The sequence below is a fragment of the Pteropus vampyrus genome, unplaced genomic scaffold (genome assembly GCF_000151845.1).
Source record: "Pteropus vampyrus isolate Shadow unplaced genomic scaffold, Pvam_2.0 Scaffold189, whole genome shotgun sequence".
NCBI lineage: Eukaryota > Metazoa > Chordata > Mammalia > Chiroptera > Pteropodidae > Pteropus > Pteropus vampyrus.
In genome coordinates, this window is record NW_011888970.1 from 340,094 (window position 1) to 345,608 (window position 5,515).

The window sequence follows — 5,515 nt, forward strand, 5'->3', positions numbered from 1 at the left end:
CACGTGGACTGGGGGCGAAGCGGGGGAGCTCTGCGCGCCCGCCTTCCAGGGCGTGGCCTCCCATGCCCCGCCCCGGCACGCACCCCACCCCCACCCCAGGCGGGGTCCCCAGCGCAGGGCAGTGGCACCAGGCGGGGACCTGAGCGGGCGGAGCCTGGGCCAAGGTAGAGACACGAGAACGGACCCGCAGGTCCCTGGGGGCGGACATGGGTGGGGCACGTTCTCCAGATGGGGGCGAAGACGTGGCAAAGCACCCGGCCTCCTTGGCGTCTCCACCGGTGTCTGACGGGCGGCGCGCCCTGGACCCAAAGGGCAGCCCTTTAAAAATAAAAAGCTGGACCGTGTCCAGCTTTATTGGGACACAACCGCCATATAACACCGCGGAAGTTTAAGGCACAAGGGGTCGATTTCCGAAACGCAGCCCGCGACCCCCCACTGTGCCCCAGGAGGTGCGCTTCGGGGCCTTTTCCTTCTCGCTCCTTCCTCCGCCCGGCGCCGCCGTCCTCCCATTTTTCTCCTTTGCAAACCAATTTTTTTTTTTTTTAACGTTTTAGGTCTCTAACCCCATCTCATTTTGAAGCAAATCCCAGACATAGTATTTCACAAAACGATAGTGTTTTTACTTTTTTTTTTTGAGATGACGCTTACATAGCATCTAATTAACCATTAGCCATTTTAACGAACAATTGTTTAGTGAAGCCTTCAGTGGAATTTAGTGTATTCACGATGTGCAGTCACCGTTGTCTACTTCCAAACGTTTTCATCATCCCCAGGTAAAGCCCGGGCCCCACGAAGTGGTCCCCTGCTTTCCCTCCCCCAGTGGCACACGCCGGTCCACTGTCTCCCTGGATGTATTCGTTTTGGATATTTCATGTAATGGAATCATGCAATGTTTGTCATCTTGCGTCTTTCACTGAGCATCCAGGTCGTAGTGTGTGTCGGCGCTTCATTCCTTGCTGTGGCAGGGGAATGCCCATCATGTGGTGCCCTGTGGCTCATCTGTTCATCCACGACAGACGGACACTGGGGTTGTTTCCACCTTTCGGTTATTGTGACCAACGCTGCAGTGAACATTCGTGTGCGGGGATTTTCAGTTCTTTGGCGTATATCCCTAGGAGTGGAATTTCTAGGTCACGTGGTAATTGTGTAACTTTTCGAGGACCGACCAAAGCATTTTCCAAGCAGCTGAACCATTTTACACTCTAATCAGCAAAGTACAGTGGCTCTAATTTCTACACATCTTTGCCAACACTTGTTATTTCCCACTCATGCGGCCATTGACATCCCGGTGGGTGAAATGGTGCAATTTCTTTGGGTAAATGTCTTCTCAAGTCCTTTGTCCATTTTTAAATTGAGTTGTTTATCTTTTCACTGTTCAATTGTAAGACTTCTTTACGTAGTCTGGATACTAGACCCTTTCTGATCTGCGATTTGCAAATGTTTTCTCACATTGTAGGTTGTCTTTTCACTTTCTTGATAGTGCCCTCGGATGCACAAGTTTTTAATTTTGATGAAGTTCAGTTTAGCTGTTTTTTTCTTTTGTTGCTTGTGCTTCTGGTGTCATTTCTAAGAATCTACTGCCAAGTCCAAAGTCATGAAGGTTTGCCTCTGGTTTCTTGTAAGTTCTACGGCTTTAGCTGTTTATATTTAGGTTGTTGATCCATTTTGAGTTAATTTTTGCGTATTTCATTCTTTCGCATGTGGATGTCCAGTCGTCCCAGCACCATTTGTTGAAGAAACTACTCTTTACCCATCGAGGGGTCTGCTGAATGTACGTGGTGTTTTCTCCTTATCTTTTCTCAGAAGAAAGGTAGGCTGTATAATCTCCAGTTTGTCCAAGAATTTTATGATTTCTTTTATTTGAGATGAGTTTTCTGCCCCGCATTGTTAGGAATACATGTCGGGCGACAAGGAGAGTGTCCCCAGGAAGGGGGCCTTGCGTGATGAGGGACCCCTGCCAGAACTCAGAAGTCTCAGAAATTTGGAGCAGGGCCGTGTTTGATTGGTTTCGGGAGACCCCAAATGCTTACGGTGGAGCTTAGATGAGGTGTCTCGAAGCTGGAAGGGAAATTTAGGGAATCAAATGGAGACTCCTAACGCAAGCTCCCTGGGCTGGGCACAAAAAGCACAGATTTGTAACGAAAGCTATGGTGTCAATTACAATCTATAATTTGCATACATTTAAATAGGTTAAAGAAATTAGTCTCGGGAGGATGGAGTCTCAATGCCTTTTTACTTAAAAAAGGCATTTTTCACGTGACAAAAATTAAGTTATTCAACTGAATCCTGAAACCTTTGGTTAAAAGGAAATTTATTCTCTGGCAAGAATCGATTTTCAAAACGTATGTATAAATAACAGTGTAAAATCCACCAAGTTATAAGTAAAAGTTCAGACGGAAGCAGCCTTGCTGAGGGGACACGCGCACGCAGGCGGCCAGCACGGCTGTTCGGAGCAGCCAGGATGGTGGCCGGCTGAGGCAGCGCCACCATGACCTGGCTTTAGAGCACCCTCGCCACCCTGCCTAAAGGAAACCCCGCACCCAGCTGCAGCGCCCCTCCCTCCTCGTCCTGCATGCTGTCTGGCCCTTGGGTGACCGTCCACACCTGCAGTTTCAACTGCGGGCTCGAGCATCCGCCCACGCTCAGGTGACTTTGCCTTTCTCCTCCCACACTGACTGGGTCCTTGGGGACTCCTTCCTGACTGTTGGGGTGACGTGGTGCTGCCTGGCTCTGGGACCCGGACACCTGTTCTGAGGCAGCCAGCCAGGGGGATGGGTGTCGGCCACCTCGGGCTGCGGCCATCTGTGACACCGGATGAGGCGTGAAGCAGCCAGTGGGACGCGGCCGGGGGCTGCAAGTGCGAACCACGTGCCTGAGCCCCGAGAGGGTCTAAGTCGCCCTTTCGGGTACTTGGTCCCCCGCTCGCCAGTCCTGAGGGCACCCCCTCCCTCCCCCCATACTGTCCACCTCGGTTCCCCAGCTCCTCCTGGCCGGCACCACCTTCATTCAGCAGCTCCGGCCTCTCGGCCTGTCCCGCCCTGTGCCCAAACTTTCTAAAGCACTCTCTGGTCTTGTCGCTGTCATGCCTGCACCTCACAACCCCAACACTGAGGCTGCGGCTCGGGCTCTGCAGGGGCTGAGCCCTCCCTCCCATCACCTGCAGGCTCCTGTCTTGTGAAACCCAAGCCCTAGAGGCGCCCGCCGCACTCTGAAACCTATTCGTTAACAGGTCCATTTCCCAAACTAGACCAAGAGCGAGGTGGCAGCGGGCACGGCCTGTTCCTCCGCAGAGCCCGGCACAGCGCCTGGCACACGGCCGATAATAAATAAGCCAGAAAACGTTTGCGACGGACGAGCTGTGCAGAGGCCAGCGAAGAGAGCGCTGTTCCCGCATGAGGAGAAAGAGGCCGTTTACCGCAGCTGGAGCCGCCGCCCGCCAGACCGCCAGACCGCAGCAGGCGGAGGGGAGGGGCGGCGGGGACAGGGGATGGGACCTGGCGGGAAGGGGTGCTCCTGTGATTGCTCAGCGCGGCTTTTGTTTCTGGGGATGGTACAGGCTGTGGTTGGCTCCCCAAATTCTTGCGCAGGTCAGTCCTGCTGTCACGTGTGGCTGGCCACTGGCCACTGTCCATTCGGTCCCCCGGGCAGAGTGATGAAATGCTGACGAGGCAGAAGGCGGGGAAGGACGAGGACGAAGAGGAGGGTTGGGAGGCACCCCAGGGCTTCCGCCTGGCTCTCCGCCTGGGGGGTTGCAGTCTCTCAGGAAACCGCAGCCTGGCCGGTGTCACTTCTACGCAGAGGAGCAGGTGGGACCCAGACAAAAGTAAGGCACAGACACCTGAGCAGCTGCGCACTGCCCAGGGGCCGCCCCGCCTCACACCTCCACCCCCACATTGGGTTTCCCTGCCTGTCCGGTTGCCAGGGGCTCCGTGGCGACCTCAGCGGTGTCAGGGGCTAAGCCAGCCTTCCTGTGCCACTGGCTGTCCAGTCGGGGGCACTGTCTTAAGGGTTTATGCTCAAAACACGGTAGCTGCGGTTCAGGGACTTGTGTCTTTGGCAAGATTTGGCATCAGACTTTTCCCGGGCGGATTGCGAGGCTGCGGAATCACCTGGCCTTGATGTTTGGAAGGAAAACCTGTGGAAAGAGCCAAGACGTTTATAAAGACGTGTTCAAGGAAAAAGACTGTACGAGGGAGAACATTCCAAAACAACCAGGGGCCGGGAGTGAGCTGCCCTTCGGGTTCAGAACCCAGTGCTCCCGCAGGCCCATGACAGGTGCCTGCGACCTTTGTTTATTGTGGTAAAATACACACAGCGTGAACATCGCCATCACAGCCACTGTAGGCGTGAAGCACGTTCTCGGTGTCATACAGTTGTCACCACTGTCACCTCCAGGACTTCGCCATCCTCCCAAACTAAAACTCTGTTCCCATTAAATACTAACCCCCCACCCCCCGCCCCCGCCCGGCACCAGCAGCTCCTCTCTGTCTCTGTGGGTTACACAGCTTTGGTCCCCACAGGACTTGTCCTTCCATGTCGGGCTTATTTCCCTCAGCCTGTGACAAGGTTTCCATCCCCGTGCAGGTGAATGTCGTTCCCTCGTGTGGAGGGACCACACTACGGTTGTCCATCCACCCGTCGGACACCTGGTGGCTCCCTCCTCTTGGCGGTTGGGGGTGATGCCGCTCTGCACAGTGCTGGGCTGTGGCCTTCGGTGAACTGGAATGTCCCCATGCGGGCACAGTGTGCTCCTGGGTCGTGTGGGCTGTGACTGCTCAGACACAACGTGCCCAATCTTGTAACCTGGGCCTGTGAACCTCTCATCGGCCTATGAAAAGGTTTGAGACCAGAAAAAATATTTTTCCTGGTTTAAAGTATGAAAAGAACCCTGTAAGTCTGACGTTTAGAAATGTTTAAACTGTGATTCAAATTTAGCTTTTACCCAGTTACGGTTACATTTGGCGGGTTTCATGCGACGTGAGAACAGGGCTTCCGGTGTTCACACACGGCGATGGGTCTGTCCGCGTGTTCACCTTGGAAAGCTTGTGCAACCTGATTGTTGGTGGCCCTTCTCTGGGGTCCCGTGGTGAGGGCGTCTGAGCCCTGGGAGCTGCTTTGAGGGGAGTCGCAGGGGCTCCTGTGCACCATCTCAGGAGCCTGCGGCCCCCACAGACCAGCAGGGGACAGGGAGGTGGTCAGCAGATGGCCCTGTGCAGAAGAAGCTACAGCCAGACCGGCCAGCAGGCGGCTTATCTAGAGCTTTCCACAGCAGGGCATCGGCCCATCTCTGCCGTCAGACCTGGGGTCGACGGGTAGGACGCGGATCCTGGAGAAGGTCCCTCCGGGCGCCCTGAGGAGAGGGTCATGGCGGGCAGCTCACTAGATGCGGGGTGTTGTTATGGACTGAATGGTGAACACACAACCCGTGTGCGGGATCCCTGACCCCAGCACCTCGGGTGCAGCCGTGTTTGGAGGTGGGCCGTTACAGACGGGATTGAGGAAGTGGGGCCCCGGG